Source organism: Callithrix jacchus, chromosome X, assembly GCF_049354715.1.
Source record: "Callithrix jacchus isolate 240 chromosome X, calJac240_pri, whole genome shotgun sequence".
Classification (NCBI taxonomy): domain Eukaryota; kingdom Metazoa; phylum Chordata; class Mammalia; order Primates; family Cebidae; genus Callithrix; species Callithrix jacchus.
Genome location: NC_133524.1, coordinates 128,013,965 through 128,033,792, shown reverse-complemented (window position 1 = coordinate 128,033,792; position 19,828 = coordinate 128,013,965). Strand labels below are relative to the sequence as shown.

The following is a 19,828-nucleotide window of genomic DNA, read 5'->3' as shown; positions in this document are numbered from 1 at the left end:
CTCTGACAATTCTATCCAGGTGAAAAAAAAAAACCCCTGAGTTTCAGACATTTTCTTTGCAACTTGAGAGTTGTCGACCAATTTATTATCTATGCTTGCAATTGTCTCTGCATTCAACTAGTTACTAAATTGCATTACAGTTTCTTCTGTAAGAATACAGTCTATATCATTTTACATAGGGGTTACCTTGGAAGCCAACCTTTAGTTAATTGGTTAAACCTTTTTAAGAACCAGATTCCGCTTTTTTCCCCCATCTGTTTAGTAGGAACCTTTGTGTGAACCCCAAAGTCCAAATTCCCAACTGAATGAAAAGACTCTTCAAGAATGAATGAATAATCAGTGTCTTTAACTCTTGAACCACCCTTAAATAGCCAGAGGCTTCTGTATGGAATGACCACAAATAATGCTGTGGGGCCATCACTAGAACACAGCAGTAGCAAATAATACTATTGTTGATAGGCTGGTGAGAATAATTTCACAGGCTCAAAACAGAAAAGAGATGTTTGACCTTTTGTCCATAGCACAGCCTTGCCCGTATGTCCAATAGTACACGTTGACTGTTTAAAATAATAATAAATGAGTTATGTGGCATAGCAGAGGATTAAAAGGATAATTCTGATCAAATATGTTGAAAGTTCAAAAACTTCTCCAGACCCTGGTGCACTGATACATGCATGAGTCTAATGTTTCACCTATCTGACATCTTTAAAAACACAGCAACATTTGTTTGGTGGTGGATTACAATAATCTTTTTGTTACTAAACCATTACATAACTTTTAGAATTATTTTCTGCATCAGTCAAAGTTAATTATATTTATTGAAAGAACATGATACTTGAGAGGTTACTCCATCCTTATCTAGAGTCCTAGCCTTACATTTGAGTAAGTGTCCATCTCAAGCGATAAGACCTAGTTAGGGCAGAGAAAGTATGTCCCGTAGGTTTGTTGAAATGTTTGCTTACACACCTGCATTGACTGGCTAGGAGAGAGGGACGGGACTTATTTATTCTTATTGTTATTATTATTTGAGACAGAGTTGCACTCTGTCGCCCAGGCTGGAATGCAGTGGTACAATCTCGGGCTCAAGCGATTCTTTTGCCAGCCTCCTGAGTAGCTGGAATTACAAGCACATGTCGCCATGACCAGCTAAGCTTTGTATTTTTAGTAGAGATGGGGTTTCACCATGTTGGTGAGGCTGGTCTGGAACTCTTGACCTCAAGTGATCTGCCCACTTTGGCCTCCCAAAGTGCTAGGATTACGAGGCGTGAGCCACCCCACCCAGCCAGGAGTCTTTATATTAAATCCAAGAGTTAATTTTTAAATCCAAGAGTTGCAAGACACTGACTTTTGAAGATTTATCAGGATAGTGGTTCTCAGATGATCTCAAAATGCGATGGGGAACAGGCATATGTATTCCAAGACTATAATGTACATATATTATTGTAAGAATTCATCTGGCATATCAGTCAGTACAAGATTCTGTTTTTCCTGGGTCATGCCACCAAATATGCCTAAAGAGAAGAACAGAAGAGAAAATATTGGCTTGCTCTAACCACTCTACTAAAATGGAAAGAAAGTGATTCCAAGGTGAGTCCACCCCAGAGAGCAAATTGGCCTTTGAAAAATGCTGAGGGGAAGGAGTAGCAATTTCTTAGGGCCTTTTACAACATTACCCAGTGGCCTGGTGGCATGGAAATTTGCCTAGCTTCATTTGTGGAGGTCTTGCCACCCTGGATAAAGAAAGGCAGTTTACCAGGCTAAACTTTGTTTATAAGGTTGCTTTCCCCTCCAGTGTGGGAAAGAGAGAATAATAAAGTCTCATTTGCAATTTTCACTGGCCAGAAATTAAAAGCCCAGGAGACAATGTTGAAGCTAAAGTATCCCAAGAAATAGCCAATTGACCTATTTATGCCTTAAATGCAAGATAAAACAATTATTTCAGCAGTTCAATCAGACTGAGCCAGCTTTCGTGGAATTAGCAAAACCCTGACTGTCCCACAGATGTGGCTTGCAATGGTGGACAGAGGTAAGAGAACTGGTGTTCACCCAAGTTATGTTTAATATAGAGACTCCTTTGTTGACTCACTGTGATAACAGTTCCTCATTTGTTAGATCATTGGGTGTAAAGTTAGGTAATTCAGCCATGCCCTTCTCTCTAGCTGACTATGATAGCCAACACTGCCTACTTTTTGCTGTGGTAGATCTTGGACATCCCAAGCCACTTCATGCATGTCAGAGACATTTGACTTTTATAGCAGTTCAGGCAACTTGGCAAATTTGAAGGAAGGTGGGGAGAGGTGGTTAGGAGTTAGCATCTTTTCCCACTTTCCTCAAATTCAAATAACTAGAAACTCCTACTCTCTTGACTTATGCTAGGTTTCTACCCAATATAACAAACTTTCGGACACCATCCCTGCACGTTGTCCCGATGACTTTCACCGTACTCGCCAAACACTATCGGGGTTTTTCGCAATTATTTGAAGGGCAGTTTGTACTCAGTCTTCTTCTCCCAACCATTACCATCCTACTCCTATTATCTTGGACTTAACAGATTGATTTCTTGCCTAAAATTAGCTGGAGAATTCTATTTGGATCAGTCCATCAGAATTAAAAAGTATAATTAGCCTGAGAATTCACTCCACTTTTCGACCTAACTGCTGCTTGAATATCTCCTCCAATGTTTTGCACTTTGTGCAGAGCATGTAGAACTCTGTCCCCGGGTGAAGCAGTTGATTACAGGAAAGCAGACATGAATTGCTATGAGCTTGTCACTGACGGTCCTGCATATGTGTGTGTTATCAACTACAATTGTCTTCGTAAAATTAAATAAAAGCACGCATTTATTATTGTGGGGCTCCAATTAAGGGACAGCTGGTGCTCCTATTACACTTGCATTAAATGGAAACTTGTAATTTCGCTGTGCAGATGCACACGTTTTAATCAAGATATAAAACTGCATTTGCTTTGTCCATTTTCCAAAGTGTCTGGAACCTTACCTCAGGGTTCCTACTCCTGCAAACTCCGTGGAAGAAGGGGAACGGATTGCACTCATCAGCATTTCCCTGTCTGAAATTCTTAGAGGGAAATAAAGGACTGGGGCATTTATGAAAGGAAAAACCTCCAGGAAGGCAGCTGGTGAGTATGAATGTATTTATTTAGCCTATAGTGAGTGGGCATGTTTATCGACTCAGATGAATTTTGAAAGGACCCATTTCGCCTCACCTGTCTGGGCAGTGTCTATGAGCGTCCCGCTGTGAAGCACACTGCCTTTCTCACTGGCACTTCAGATCCTGAAGCGGCAGAAACTTTGCACCCCCACTCCACCCCCGCCTCTGGGGATGTGTGCGTGCGCCGTTTGTTTTCGCTTTTATAAAATCTGAGCGTTATGATTTGCCCCCCCCCCAATGAAATGACAAAGGGTCTGTGCAGGGGGGTTGGGCCGCTGGGTTTGGGGGCGAGGCGCCACACCCCCTGAGAATAAAGCCCGCGCTGCGCTCTCGGAGAACCAGGCACCAGTGAGCGAACCACACAAAGAATATATTTCGCGACGAAACAGCGCCCTACAGGAAGAAAGTGCCCGCACTCGGAGCGTGAGCCGAAGCGCGACTTTTTGGCGCTCTTTAGGAGCAGCGAGAGGGAGGAGGAGGCCAGAGAGTCCCGGGTGGGCGCGGGAGCCGAGGCGGCCCGGGGCCGTATTCCCGCCAGTCCCGCAGCGGCGCGCCGAGCCAGGTGAGGTTCGCGGCGGCACTGGCGACGCGGGGTGCGCGGCGCTACCTGGCCGGTCGCGGCGGGGCGGGGCCGGGGGGCAGGTCGCGTGCGCCGCTTCTGAGTCCGGCGCTCCGGTTGCCGGCGCGCAGCTCCGCTGGCCGGCGGAGTTTCGCGGGAGTTGCCGTTTTGGCGCCCAAAGCCCCCTAGCCCGCGCCGTTTCCCTCCGCGTGCCGCGTGTGTCCGGCGCGGGACGCACGGAGCCTCGGGGGCCCGGGCTGCCCGGGGTCGACAGGGCTTCGCGAGGGGACGTCTGGCGTCCGGCGGAGGACACTGGCCCGGGAGCAGGGCACGCCTTTGGCGACTGCCGGGCGGGGTTGGGACCGGGGTTGCCATGGCAGCTGCGAGCCCGGGCGGGAGCCCCACGCCCGGCCGCGGCAAGGGAGCTGGGGCGCTCCGAGGTGTGCTCCGAGTGGACTGAACCAAGAGCCTGGGAGAAGCGGGGAGGGCCGGCCGGGGGCCCCGTCCCTTCCCCCCACAGCCCGCCAGCCGGGCCCTGGAAGGGGCCCCGAGGAGCCCAGAAAAGAAAATATTCTGGGCCCTGGAACCGAAAGGAGTCTTGCAAAAGCACGAGGGGGCCAAGGGGGCAGAAGGGAGAGGGGGGACCGTCGCCTCCGTCCTAGAGTCCGCGTGCGCTTGTCTGTAGACTTGACATTTTATACCCCAGAGCCGCCGACTTGGAGCCGGGTTGCAAGTCCCAGCCCTGAAGTTCTGGAGGTGGGGCGGGCTTTAATTTGCTTATATCTAATGATTTCAGGAATCTCGCTTTAAAATGGCGGCATTCAGTATGCACCCCTGCTAAAGGCTCTCCCGGCACCGGGGCCACCTCGCGCAGCGCTGCTTTTGCTTCTGCCGCTAACAGATGGCATGTGCCGCTGCCTCTGCCCCCGCTGCTGCCGCTGAGATCAGGGCCCCTTAGCCCCTGGGTTTGCGCTAACAGCGTAAGGTAAGGCTGGACATGATTTGGGATTTTTAAGAGTGGCTGCCTTCCTAGGACCCCGAGGAAATAATGCCTCTTAAACTTTATTTTACAAAATAGCAAACAGAAGGAAAAGTCATCCTGCAACTTTGTTGCGATTTTAGAGCTTTATTTTTTTCCTCCTTTCCTCCTCCTCCTGCTTTTTCTTCTTCCTCTTCCTCCTCCTCCTCCTCCTCCTCCCCTTCCTTCTTCCTTTTTTCTACTTTCTTCTCTATCTCTTTTTAATTTAAGGGAAATTCTAGCATGGCATATCAGCAGCAAATGCTTTTTAACAACTAATTTCCCCGTTTTCACGCGGTATCATGAGCAGTGCCACAGCTTCCTTGCAGAACCTTGTCTCTTCCCGCCCAGAGTCAACACATTTGGGCAGCTTGCTTTTGCTACTGGGGTTTGAAGGGCATGAGGGTAGATTTTAGGAGACTATTAAAAAGATAACTTTAGTTTTTAACAGTCACACAATAAGCTTTTATGGTAAGAAAACGAAATTAAACCCAGATGAGTAATGAAAGTTGACATTTAAGTGATTCATTGTTGTAGTTTCGTAATTAGGATAGTAGACCTACTGTGTGTTTTTTGGACCATTCTTGATTGATTGATAGATAAATAGAACAGATAAATTTTTTGTGGCTCTAATTAATATGTTTTACAGGAATTATTTTCTCCTAGATGTTCTTACATCCCTGTAAATTGAGCTGGGACCCTCACAGACTCTCCGTATTCGTGTGTAGACTTCATGGGAAAGCATCAATTAAAACAAAACTTGCAAGATTTAATTTTGAAATGATTGGTACTTTTTTTTATTAAGCGGACTCTGCCTTAGTCAATAAACGTTTGGGTCATTACTGATATAATGTTCGGAAAACAGACTGGTGGTATGTGGGAATAACTTAACATCCATGTTTGATACAATTTATCTAAATTGTTTTGTTTTCTTTCCCCTCTGATGAAAGGTTTATTGACAACTAGGCTTATCAGACACCTCAGATTTTTCCTGATTATATTCCTATTTTCTGCTTGGCCCATGAAAATCTAGTCCTGAATGTTTACTTTTTAAAGTAGTTTTTAACTTGTTTTTTTATGTGTAATACCTTTGGTGGATGCTTTCATATTTACCAAAACTTCTTCAAACATAGACTAAAATGGGCTTTTGCCCACAGCTCAGCTGATAATATTCTATTGCTGTTCACTTCTCCCAAAGCAGTAGAAACTACTTGGTTGGTAGACACTCCTGCTACTAAATTTAGCAAGTGTGGGGAAAGGGAGAAAAATATTGTTTTTCATTTATTAAAGTATGGTGTTGTTTTCTGCCCAGGTGCTGTAGTCTACCTAGAAACAAACAATCAAACTGTTTACAGTGGAATTTACTATACAACAAATTTTCAGCATTTTTTCATATTATTCTTGAGAGAAGTATGTGGGGCAATTCATTGCTTCATGTCTAAAATGAGAGTTCCTTCAGGTACAGCAATAAACACTTGTATTTTGGTAAAGAGAGGATGAGAAAAACAACTTATCCCATTTTTAGCGAATATGGACTTAGATCCCAGTTCAGAACAGCTTGCTTCTCGATGTGCTGCCTTGCTGCTAAAAGACTTTGGACCAAATGCATCCTTAAAAAAAAGGGAAAATACTAAACCTTGAGGCCAGAATAGACAAACTGGGGGAAATTTTGCCAGTTAACATTCTGCTGCCTCATACAGTGATGAGATTGGAGACCTTATATGAAAACATAAGTGAAGGAGTTTGTAAAAAAAAAAAAGTTTTGAGAGAGAATTGATATAGTGCTGGGCTACAAGTGGTGACTGCATGCTTTGCTCTACTTCTAAGGGCTACTTCATTTCTCTAATTTCCTTTGCTACTTTAAGCAATCATAACGACTCCCAGGACTATTATAAAGTACCTTTTTCCTCAACTGTCCACTTCGGGCATTTCACAACAGCTGCTTTTTATGATTATCAGCTGGTAGCAAAGTACCTTTAGTATTCTCTTGCACCTACCCTCTACCTAAATAATGCTTTGCACAAAGTAGGTGCTTAATAAATGTTGCATTAAAAAGAAAAATGAATAGCTTATAAACTCACAGCGGAATAGATTTTGGGTACAGCTTTTAATTTAAGCAGAAGGCATTTTTGTGCACTCACAAGAACCTAAACAATCAAAAATTAGTATGTACATTCGCCTAGTTGCCTGCATCGTATGTACAGGCAACTCAGTGGGTTCTCTTGGCTCTCACTGTACTTCCAGGCACTTGTGTACTTCATCTTTTTGTCTAGTAGGTGTATTATTATCTATCCAGCTTCACTGTGATACTTCCCAGTAATCACAGTGGCTTGGGAATAAAAAAGGTTTTGTCTTTTGTGTGACTGTATAGTACATATAGCACATGCTGGAGCAGTGACAGCCTCTTGACTGTTGTGCAGATGTTGACAATATGGTTTAGTAGAGTTTTGTTCTTCACCCAGCTGCCTTTATGTGTGAGGGAGGAGGGGAGTGAATGGAGTGAAATGCTCTAAAATGATAAAGATTTCTATTGATAACATTTTACTTTTATTCTGCTAATAGTACAATAAATTCAGGAAGGTGGCAGAATTTTTCTGTTTTGAAATAAATAATGTTGTCTGATAGGCTTACAAATAGGGATTGGGACATAGCCAACAGTACATAAGTTATAGTACGTTTTTGACAAGTAATTTGATCCTGTAATTAAAATTAGATAATGGTCACTGCCATGTTAACACTATCGAGTGTCTGTAAGAGCATGAAGGCGACACTCATCTTTACTTTACCAAGGTTCTTTCATGCTGTTGAGTTTTCTTATGGCAATGTCTACTAGGCAGGACAGATGGATTTTTCCCCATTACAAATGTATGTGATGTCAAGAAAATAGAAATCAGAAGTTGTGTTTGTGGGATTTTTCTGCCTTTCTCTAGGTGTGATGTAGCTCTCACTTAAAATATAGAAAGAAACCTGAGCCTCAGCCAAAATGAGATGGACACTTTTCCTGAAAGAGAAGAAACTGTGTCTGGGAGCAAGTTGTTTAATTGTCAATTAACCATCCAGCAAACAAACATAAATTATGACTGAAAGAAAGCAATTAGATCTATAATAACGTGGGTTTTTATGTCTTACGGATACCAGATGGTTCCATGACGTTCTGTTCTTCCTAAATGATTATCTGTTGCCTCAAGATAGCCAAATGACAGTGTTGGAAAGGCAACTTTGAGAATTAGGGTAAATAAGGTATTAATTGTCTTATTGGATGTTAATAACCTCCACATGACCTGAAAGGGATAAGGAAATATTTTTTTCAGATCATTCTAGTAAAACTTCAATCTTAACCCATCGTTTGGATGTGCTTGGTATTAGATTGAATGACAGGGTTTTTTAAAGATTGATGGGGAAAACAATATAATCTGGGAATTAGGACCTTATCATTTTTATTTAAGAAATAACGGGACTTCCAAATTGTCTAGGCATACAAACACACACATATATGAATGTGCAAATTAGTGGTCAATTTGGAACAATTTATGCAGATATACATTGCTTTCTCACTGGAAGATTATAGAAAAATACCTATTTTTACAGCATTCCTCCAATTCTAAGAATAAAAGAAAAAGCATTCACCGTAAACTATAATAAATATTTGATATAGTGATGCCTCTCTGAGGCTCAGGAAAAGAGCCAGGGCTCTGATTGTTCAACTCCAGGCAGTTAACTTTCAGAAAAAAAGATGCTTTGCTCAGAACTCAAGAGGAAGCAAGAATAAAAGGAGGCTTGATTTAAATGTGTGTGTGTGTGTGTGTGTGTGTGTGTGTGTTCTCCCTTTGTATGTATATGGTGGTTTTCAAGAAGCCCAAGCATAGGACTCAATTAGACCTGCTTCCTAAAATATTATGTTGACTCTCAAATTTTGCTTGTATCAGCATTAATTTGGCTCAGAAGGAAAAGAAATGATGTGTTTTCTGATTTGAGGCAGGAGTTTGTTTTGAGCCAAGACAGTGAGTGAACCTGAAGAGGTTAGAAAGAAATGGCCTCCCATTGAGAAAAGGCAACCTGGACACAAATGCAGGGGGTTGGCAGTAGAGACTAGAGGTCATTTGATCTCTTTAAGCCATGGAAGCATCCTGGAGTCTGATAGTTTACTGGATTTTATTTTCCATTTAGGATCATTCAAATTAGCTTAAAATTGCTCATATTGGATTCTTAGAATCCTGAGCGTCCTGCCATTGCCTTCAACTGGTGTGAAAAATTGAGAAAGGTTTCTTCAGGTTTACTAAGATTTCCTTGAATGTACCAGTAACTCTTCATTAAGCAGTGGTTATTGGGTCTCTTTACTTCATATCCCCTGTGCCTACTAAATAGTTGGTTCTCAGTAAAAGTTTGTTAAATAAATGAAAGATTATATTAATCTTTCTAACTTGTTTTTGCATGTTACAAACATTCTTCCTTGTAGCATTATTTCTGTTTTTTATTAACAAAAGAAAAATCAACACCAATAAGCAGACTGAACACTAGACTGAATGACTGTTGGAGGCCACAGGAGCAACTCAAGTCCAAGGAGATGCAACAGTGCCAGCTTTGGGGCTGAGACTTTGAGGACTGGCTTCTGCTACTTTTCTTTCACTTGTAGTTGCATTTAGAATACCTCCTCACATCCAAGGGATATCAGCCTTCATTATAGAAATGTTTACATAGAAACAGTTCTTTAACTGTTTCACCAGGTTAAAAATAAAGAAAAAAAAACAGAAATACTGTGACTCTGATGCCTCCCATCATGTATAGTTGAGGAAGTGATGAAGTTACAGACAAAATCCAAAAAGGACACTGGGAGCTGTCTCATTTTCAGTCAGATGCTAATTGCCCATTTAGAGGCTGGATTTGCATAGGTTTTTATTTACCAAGATACAGGTATGAATAGCGCCTCTTTTTCTTGTGTCCAGAAAGCAAAGTCCACACAGTAGAAGAGACAAGAGCTGTCATTTCAGATCCACCACAATCATCTTTTGTGCCCAGAGGATAATCCGTCTTTAGGTACAGTGCTTGCAATTTCTCCTTATGTGGTAGTACAAAGTAACTAAACAAGAGGTTGTGTTGGAGAGTGGCATGGGAGGGGTGGTCTATTAGCGAAATGAGAGAGTGAAAGAACCAGACAGCTTGCATTTTACCTTTTGTTTTGTAGTACTCAACTTCTATACAGGAAAACAAAACAAAGCAAAAGAAAATACCCTGGAGAATATTAACTGGGCATATATCTCATGAAATAATTACTCAGTTACTTAATTTATGAATGGGGAAAATGAGATTGTCAAAATATATAATATTAAGGTGGCTGTTTTAAGGTTGGATTTATATACTATATACTCAGAACACTTTTTTTCTGAGTTCCATTTAAAATATGTAGTGACAAATTCAAGACCCATGGCACAGAGGTGGGGATCACATTTAACCTCGGAAAAGTAGGCATTTGATAATGGACCAGTTGGGGGTGCTGTTTTGCGAAAGGGTGCATTGATATTTTAAAAATTGCTGTCTGTGATCCTTGGGGATCCCAAAGAAAGGATAGGGGCATTTCTTTCAGAAGTGATTTTGAGAAAAATTTAAACTCCCAACTCTTTTATGTCAGTATTTTCCCCCAAGTAATTGGACAACATAAATAGAAACCTTATTAGCTCACCCAGATATATGAAGTGAAACACGGTACATGTTATAGAGTTATATTTTATATTTAAGGACTTCCAAATACATAAAATCATTGGGGAGGGGTTGGGGTACCATGCCTGTGTAATCTGATATGTTTCATGAATGCCTATAGCAGCGGCCTCAGCTGCAGACAGCGGCTGTGTCATTATGAACTCTGTTGGCTTTCTGAAGCCAGGGCTAAGGCCAGACTCAGATTGACAGACTCCCCAAGGGAGGCCCTTTTTTTGAGACGGACCTTGGATTTCAGCAGGACTTTTTGTGGTGTACGTTATATGTTTACAATGATTAAATCTACTTTGTAATGCAAATGAAAATATACGGTCAAAATACATAAATCTATCTGGAGATAGTGTTGAACATCTGCATCTGAGGCAATTTGTGAATTTGAGGCCTTAGGTAAATGGTCATCATGACGTTTAGATATGATGACAGCAGAACCAGGGAGGAGACCAGTATGAGCAGTGAAGGGCTCCATGTCCACCTCTAAACTTCAGTTCAGGGTAGGTCCCATTCACCATAGAAGATGACTTGAAAATCAGTGTCACCAATCCAAATGAGGAGGAAGGGATAACGCCTGTTGATTGACCAGAGGGAGGGTCTGGGAGTTCTTTTTACAAATTTACATGTGTATTTTTAGTTGACACTTAATAATTGTAATATTTATGGGGTAGAGTATGATATTTCAATATGTCATACAATGTGTAATGATCAAATCAGGGTATTTAGCATATCCATCACCTCAAACATTTGTCATTTCTTTGTGTTGGGAACTTTCAAAATCCTCTCTTCTAGCTACTTGAAAATATAAACTGAAGTGTTGTTATTGTCACCCTACTGTGCTATAGAACACTACAGTTTATTCCTCCTGTGTAACTATAGTTTTGTGTTCATTAATCAATCTTTGGCTATTTCCCAACCCCTACCCTTCCCAGGCTCTAGTTACCACTGTTTTACTCACTGCTTCTGTGAGATCAACTCTTTCAGCTTCCACATATGAGTGAGAACATGCAGTATGTATATTTCTAACCCTGGTTTATTTCATATAACATAATGTCCTCCAGGCTCATCCATGTTTTGGTGGGACTTTTGACTGGCTCGCAAGTTGCCCCTCTACCCCATGTTTAATCCTATCTTTCTCTGAGAGATAAACCTGGTTTTGCTGGGGAATTCATTTGGGTACACTGAGATTCAGTGCGGCAACAATACCAGGGCAGAATGCTTTTGCTTTCTTACCGAAACTCTTCCTCCAAAGCTGTTTTGTGATTGAGAAGTTGACAGGCTAGAAAGATGTGTCCTAGGGCTTGGCATTTTGCAGTGTTGAAAAAAAGACAAGACTGACTCCGTATTTTGTGAAGAATGTCATCATCTTCATCACATCCTCTTGAAAGGATCTGAAATGTGATTTGATTTAGAGAACTCTCTTACATGCGCATACTTTGAACTGGCACAGGTCATTTTGTGGGATGACGATGATGATGATCATGATGAGACAGGAACTCTAAGAAGCTAGTTTTCTGGGATATTGTAGTCTCCAGCTCTGTCACAAATCAAGGCACATGAAAATTGTGTTTCTGAACATTGATCCTAAATTAACAGGAAACAGCTAAGCAATCTAAGATCTGATTCTAAATGCTTTTACAAATATGGGCTTTTATTCCAGTATTCATTAAAATGCAGGGGTTCAAGTGACTGGATCTATAACCTGTGTTAAGTGAATGTTTTTTGGATAAAAGTTACATTTTTCACTTTCAAGCCTAGATCATATAATAGGCCTCCTTGTTGCCTTGTGTCTATCCCCAAAGAAATCTCTGTAATATTTTTAGCCATCTAAGAAAACAGTTCAGACAGAGGCACTCAGAAACAGTGACAAGCAATGACAGGAAATGCTGGTTGCACTGGTCCCCTTCATAACTTAGTGAGGCCACAGCTGGCTGATTTGCTTTTAACTTCCTGTTTGGGGGCTATTTGAGTCAAAAGTAGCTGTGTTTTCCATATAGAGTTTTTTTTTTTCTTTATTCTGTAAGGCCACAATAAATCTGTCACTGGGCTGCATGTTTCGTATATTTTATGAACTGTATCATGTGGTTTGAGTTTAATTTGAAAGGCAGTGCTTTTACAATCAAGGTCCCTCTCCCCCCCCCACCCCCCCCCCACACGTGCAGCTTTGTGGTCTGGGATTGCATGGGCCTTCGAAAGTTTATGGCTTTATTTACACAATAGTGATTGCTGAGGAGGGCATTTCCTGCCAGCTAATGACTGGTTGGAAGGACCAACAGTCCAAATCCATGGAGAGAGGACCATTCATTAAATGCCAGGAAGCGACCAGGCTGCTTTTCTCATGAAGTGGCGGGGAGAAAGTGAAACCACATTCTGCCCTTTGAAGAGCCCAGAGTACCGTGGGCCGAGCTGGGTATGGATTGGTGCCTCCTCATCCATATGGAGAATTGAGCTGCTTTTCCTAATAAGTGACTGGATCTGGTTCCACAAATAAACTAACAGGGCCAAACTACCTCTTTCCCGTAGGTTGCCAAATTGGGCCTTTGATGGGAGGGCATTTCCTATAGGTTGATGGTCCAATAGAGACTGGCCGAATGAAGTTGAGGGCCCTGAATTTGCCATTAACTGCCTACCACATAATTCTTAACTCATTGTTACAGCTACTTGAAAAACCTTTAAGATCACATGATTGAGTTTCCTAATTGGTGGAATAACTGATCATTAGTAAAGTGGACAAAAACTTGGAAAGGAATGGAAAGAATGGTTTGTTTTCATGGACAGTTTAGCAGCATATAGATGTTTTACTTTGATCTACTAATATAATGAAAGTAAATAATACACATGAAGAGTGCTTTGCCTTTTGTGGAAGTACCACTGAGAGCTGTAATAGCAATCATTTAACCCGTGACATTTCCAGGAAACAGTTTTGTCCTCAGTATAATTCTTGCCTGCTATAAAACAGCTGAGGTGTGAAGAGTTTGGCATTGATTTAGAGCAAAAACAGAATAAGATCGAGGCTGGGTTCACATCCAGGAATGCCTGACTTCCTGGCCTGCCCTTCACTCCCTTAGCTTCCTAACTAAACCTTCAATTTGCTAAAAAGTTAAATGTTTATAAAAGACAAACATCTGTTCTGAGTTTTTTGGTAGGTACCTCCACATAAAGGAGGCTATGTGACAACTTCTACCCCCGCCCCCCCCCCCCCCGCCGCAATATCCCTGACTCCACAACTTGGCTTGGTCCTTTACCTTGAAATTTAAATGTCTTTCGTATCTTCCAAATTTGGATGGGGGATGGCAGGGGTGGGCTGAATCTCTGAAATAGAGGCAATCATTGACGGCCAGACACCTGCATTTCTTCATGGAACTGAGTAATCTGTCACATGCAGAACAAACCAAATATTAAGTTTCATTTTTGAGTCTGGCAAATGTCATTACATGCTTTTTAAATATTCAGTAATCCAGGGATTGCTGGTCATTACCAGTTCACAAAAGTGAAAGGCTTTTCTGAAGTTCAAAATGTTCCACAAATAACCTGTATACTCATTACTGTTGTTATTATTAGACGATGCCCAGAGCAGATTTATAAACACAAAAGTGGCTGATTAAATAAAACATATATATTTCAAAACATTATTTTAATTTTTGAACATTTTTTAGTTTGAATGTTAAGATACACTAAAATTTTGTTAGCTCAGATTAAAGACAGTATTCGATTTACAAACTGATTTGGACTAAGAAGAAAGATTTTTTGTAAGTCGATTGGCCTGAATATTTACACACATTTATCATTAGCAACATAACTGTATTTATTTATGCATTTATACTTATATTTATTTTTATTTTTGGAGATAGAGTCGCACTCTTTCGCCCAGGCTAGTGTGCAGTGGTACAATCTCAGCTCATTGCAACCTCTGCCTCCCAGGTTCAAGTGATTCTCCCTCCTCAGACTCCTGAGTAGCTGGGATTATGGGTGCCCACCACCATACCCAGCTAATTTTTGTATTTTTAATAGAGATGGGGTTTCACCATGTTGCTCAGGCTGATCTTGAACTCCTGCCTCAGGTGATCTGCCTGCCTCGGCTTCCCAAACTACTGGGATTACAGGCGTGAGCCACCGCGCCTGGCCTGGACATTATTATACTTTTTAGCAAAACCTTTCTTTATAGGTAATCTAAAATATATATTTCAAGCTGGTTCAGGTTCAGTTATCACAATTTGAACTAGTGGCATCAAAATTAATGTAGGTTTACTCTACTATATTTGGATCCAACAGCATTACCTTGTGGTATTAGGAAAGTCTATTTATTCTGTCATTGTAGTTTTCAGTGGTAGGCAACAACTCATTAGTGCATAATGAAATCCATTTAGTAGGTTGTGATTAGCATTTCTATTAAACAGAATTGCATTAAATAGTAAGAAAATATCAACATGTGTCATGTAGTAAGATTAGGTATTTTGGGTGAACCTATTATTTCAAATCCATGCACATATATACTGAGTTACAATGTAAATTGTGTTTCTTACTATTTGTTGCTGTCAGAAAGGTTTAAAAGTCAGTGTTTTAGTGGATGTTATTTCTGTCTCAGAAATATTTTTCCTCTTTTTTTTTTTGAAGGGAAGATGCTCAAGGAATGCTGAGGGCTTTGGTGATGACATACCCAGGGCTGTTGGTTCAGTATCTGATAGTTATGCATCTTTTCAAACTGAACAGTAAGATATTGCTATAGATGTGCTCTAAGATTTAATGTCCAAGGTATTTTGCAGTCCTGAAGGCAGAAACTTTATATATTATGTATTTACTACGTGGTATTGCTAGAATATTAGGACACCAAAAATGAAACTGTCTGGGGAAAAAAGCCAAAAAATAATATTTAACAACAACAAAAACAAAAAATGCCAGCTAAAAATATTGGGACAATTGAGTTGCTTCGAACTGCAAAAGAATTATCCAAAAATATTAAATGTTGGAAGAAAATCCAGCTCATTTTACGGAGTGAAATATAAGTTAAAGGGCAAAAAAATTGTTTTTAATTTTAATAAATCAAAAATGGTCATACCAAGAGAGAATGTGTTTACAAGAAGGAAACAAGCTGGTTGATAAATAAATATAAATGTTTATGCTGGAAAAACCTGTGGGTGTCTGTTTTTTCTGCAATGAACAAAGGCACACTTTAAAATGAATTTTAAAATTGTAGATGAGGCATAAGCTGAAAGTCTGTTAAATATACCTAGAATATTAATGGGAATGATTACAGAAATGAAAAAAAATAGCCACATAGTTTTTCCAATCATTCTTTTCTTGGTACTAATCAGTATTGAGCCTAGTAGTAGGAACAAATAAGATTTACTCACATGAACAGATAGGAGATTAACTACTGAATGTGACCCATTGGGATATTGGAATCATCCTTAGAAGTCTGGCCAATTTGTGCATATTTCTTAGAATTAAATGATTGGCAGGGGGAGGAAAATATTGCCTTCTGGGGTACTATTGCATTTCCGGTAGGATCATGAAGAGTTTGTCTTCATCCTCACCTCTCCTCCATTTCCCTCCCAGTGTCATTAAATCTCTTTCTGTCTGGGACATACTGAATTCATTCCCAAAGGTCTCTTCCTGTGGATATCCTTCAGAGCCTTAAAGCACTGTTACTTCCTCAACTTTGAGGACTTGACATGCAGTAAGGCTTTATAGATATTTGAATGTTAAACTAAAGTGACTGCTCTGAAAATAAAATGTCAGCTTTTATGAGTTAGTGACTAAACTCTGTGATTGTGAGTTTGTATCTCCCTCGTCAGATATAGTACATTTAAATATTGTTAAGAATAGAAAAAGACTTTTACATCTACTGATTGCATAATTAGCAATCAATTTATGGAATGAGATGCAAAACAAATTAAGTACCATAATAAAGAGTTACATCGGGAGTTTGAGACCAGCCTGACCAACATGGTGAAACTCTGTCTCTACTAAAAATACAAAAACTAGCCAGGCGCAGTAGTGGGTGCCTGAGGCAGGAAAATCACTTGAATCCGGGTGGTGGAGGTTGCAGTGAGCCAAGATCACGCCATTGCATTCCAGCCTGGGCAACAGAGTGAGACTCCATTAAAAAAAAAAAAAAAAAAGACATACATCATCACTAACAAAACCGATTATATACATTATTCTGTTCATGATGATAAAAACTAAAAAATGTTGATGGGTGAAACTGAATACATGCCCTCATCCTGGGAGTTAAGGGTTTGAACTTTCTTAGTCTGATGCTGAGATCTTTAGAAAGCAGTAATACATATTTGGGGGGGGGGTTATAGAATACTTTTGCCTTTAAGCATCTATTTCACTGTAAACATTTACAGAGTAGTATAGAGTCGGTTAAATAAGGTGTAGGAGGTTTGAGTAGTGTGAGTTATTCAGGGTGTTCAGCTGTAGGAAGCATGTAGTTGATTGTGTGTTTTAGGGAAACAAAATTAGTCATTGTTTTGGGTGTCAGCTACCTTTTGCACGTTAGCCTTCTGGGATTTTTTGTTATGCGGTGCTTGAAAAATTAATAGTGATAAGCAAAAGCTATGGGAAAGGGAGTGCTCAAGCCAACTAAACCCCAACCTATCATTCATTTAATGCAGCATTCTAGCTTTCATCAGGCTGTCTGGGAAATATTATGACCTGTTATGTAACACACCTTCCATATTACATATGAAACTTTAAGGTATACACGGAACTCAAGACTTTTGACAGGTGAGTTTGTTTTGTTTCTTGTGAGCGGAAATTTTCTTCGGTAGGCAATGAGACCGTGGAGGCAAAGTTTCTTGTAGAATGGAGGAGGAGGAAGGAAAGAGAGAAAGAGCTGCACAGTTTGCTGGTATTTTGCTTGCGGAATCCCTTATACCACATTCCTCATTTTCATGAAATCCGAAAGAAGTTTGAAATGCTGTATTGCTGTTAGCAGAATTTTCCCTAAATTCATAAATGAGGGAAGCCCCTTGGTCCCAAGAATTGCAACCATTAGCACTCTCAGGAAGCCTGCAATTATTTGGACATAAGGAAAACAAAGTATATATACCTTCTATGTACTCACTTTTATTTTAAAAAATAAAAATAAATAAATAAATAAATGTAATCATGTTGAAATAAAGCCTAACCATCTCAGATCCAGGAGATGAGCTTTGGCTCATATTATTCCTCATGTTAGATAATCATTAAAACAGAAGAAAACAAAACCCTCTTGAAATGGCAGATTTTTAAAGTTAAAATAAGTAGGGTTTCCTTGGATCCCTATAAAGAGACTCTTGTGAAGCACGCATCCAGACTATTGAGACTTTATACTTTTTGCTTCCTAGAGCAAGAAAGACTTAAGAAATAGGAAGTCAGAAAATACAGTAAAAAACTATGGGTTCTGTGCTGTTAAGGGTCCCTTTCTGATTGGGTTGGTGCGAATAATGGTACAGAATTGAACCATGTAAAATGTTAGAGGCCTGAGACTTCCCTTGACATGTCCTTATGTTGGCAGGCCCAGGCAGTTTGACGTGGGCTCTTGTAGCACTTGGGTGGCAGGAGAAATAGTGTTTACAGCCACCCTCACTTCCAGGAATGTATTATACTTTTAAATCAATCTTAGTATCTGTAGGCAGGAGTTTATATATAGGAATAAAATTTGAACCCCCATTTTCACACCCAATAAAAATGTCCTGTAATAGGTGTTTATTCAGAGTCAACTGACATTTATTGAACAATTACTGTGTGCCAGATGCTCTGCTAGGTACTTTCATTTTGTTATGACAGTTTTTTTTTTGTTATGAAATAGAATTGGTTTTAGTCAGGCAAATACTTTCTCTGGCATCTAACAGATACATATCAGGCTAAAAATTCTATCTTCAAGTCCCCTGCTCACTTTTTATATACAACACCTCCAACCCACAATCTTTGCTTTTCTGTCTTGCTTCACTTGGGGACCATCTAATGGCCCATGGCCTGCCTCTTTCATCCATGAAGATATTTATTTCATTATAAATCAAGCCAACACTAATCTCTTACCCATCTTGATGTAACAAAAGACTGCTTTCACTATTTGATGGATGGTGCTACAGTAGGATAGGAGAATCAGAGGAAGAGGCTTGAGAGATGGATGTAGAGTGAGGAGTTAGGAGTGTGAAATGATGTGGAGTTAAGTGCTAATGAAAGCCATGTAGAAAAATCTAGAACAAAATTGGATTAAACTGGTCCAGAATGCAGAGAAAATAACAGAGCGAGATGTTGAAAATTAATCCCTCAACCCTAGGAGTGTCCAGTGCAGCCCAAGTTAAACCACACCGGAGGAATTTTTTTGTTATAGAAGCAAAGGGCAAAGAAAATTTCTAGAAGAGAACAATCAACAGATACCACAGAAATTATGTAAGTTGAGGCCACTGGTTTGGGCATTGAAAAGGTTGTTGGTGACTTTGGAGAGCCAAGAAGCTGGTTTCCAGTGGGTTGAGGAGTAAATGAAAAGTTGGAAAGTGAAAGTGGTAATGATGAATTTTTGAGCTATATGATGATAAAGGATGAGATATGTTGGAACTTCAAAAGGAAATTACATCAAGGGAAGGAAAGGTTTTGTTACTAGGATAGAGATGACTTAGATGTACTTACTGGCTGATGAGAAGGAAGCAGAAGAGAATATCGAAAGTGTCAGGCATGGAATATGTTCTGAGTGGCTACCCTACTTGCCCAACATCTCTGTTAATAGGCACAGTACTAATTGTGCAGTCTGATCAAGTAATTTATGCAGAACTCTGGTGAGCCTGAACTTTGGGTCTTCTTTATTCTTTTTGCCTTAAAGGCAAAAAGGAGGATTAGGGTTGTTCATAAAAGAACTGGGATAGCTACAACCAAAAAAAAGGGGGGGGGTGGGAGGAGGAGGGTGAAAGACAGTGGAATTCTGCCAAAATAACAGGATTATTTTTAAATGGCTTCAGAGGCAAGACAGTGCTACTGAAATAGTGAAAATGTGACTGACATCTTTTTACAGCACAGGCTCAATGAAAATGAAAGAGAGGGTTGGGAAAAGCTATAAAAATGAGAATTCAAATATAACTATCAAGGATATACTTTTACTCTATTATTTGCCTTTACACTAGGATTGGTGTCTTTCATAAATTTGGAAATTTACCATAGGCATTACTTCCCATATGTTGTATCTGACAAGTTCAGTTTTTCATGGGTTTTATATATCAACTTGTAATAAAAATAAAAATAAACCTCAGGTCTGGTTCAACTCCCCTCATTTTAATCACCCTCCCCATCTTCCCATCTAGAAGAATATATTTATTTCCCCTTTTTCAGAAGCTTATGATTATTGGTAGAAAATATCTCTACCTTCTCTACCTTTTAGTTTAATGTCTAGGTTGA

General features: G+C 40.1%; 1 protein-coding gene across 8 annotated transcripts in view; it reads left to right on the top strand.

Moving 5' to 3' along the window:
* The first annotated feature begins 3,507 nt into the window (after nucleotides 1-3,507).
* MBNL3 (muscleblind like splicing regulator 3) overlaps nucleotides 3,508-19,828 on the top strand; it is a 117,698-nt gene continuing 101,377 nt past the window's right edge. For 4 of the 8 annotated variants that reach the window (XM_078363332.1, XM_078363328.1, XM_035287992.3 and 1 more), the window contains exon 1: nucleotides 4,515-4,711. The gene's annotated coding sequence lies outside the window, so the exon portion shown is untranslated. Of the gene's footprint in view, nucleotides 3,730-4,514; nucleotides 4,712-9,687; nucleotides 9,779-19,828 lie in introns of those variants that run through there. The other 4 variants (XM_078363331.1, XM_054251569.2, XM_017968545.5 and 1 more) reach the window with 2 other exon arrangements.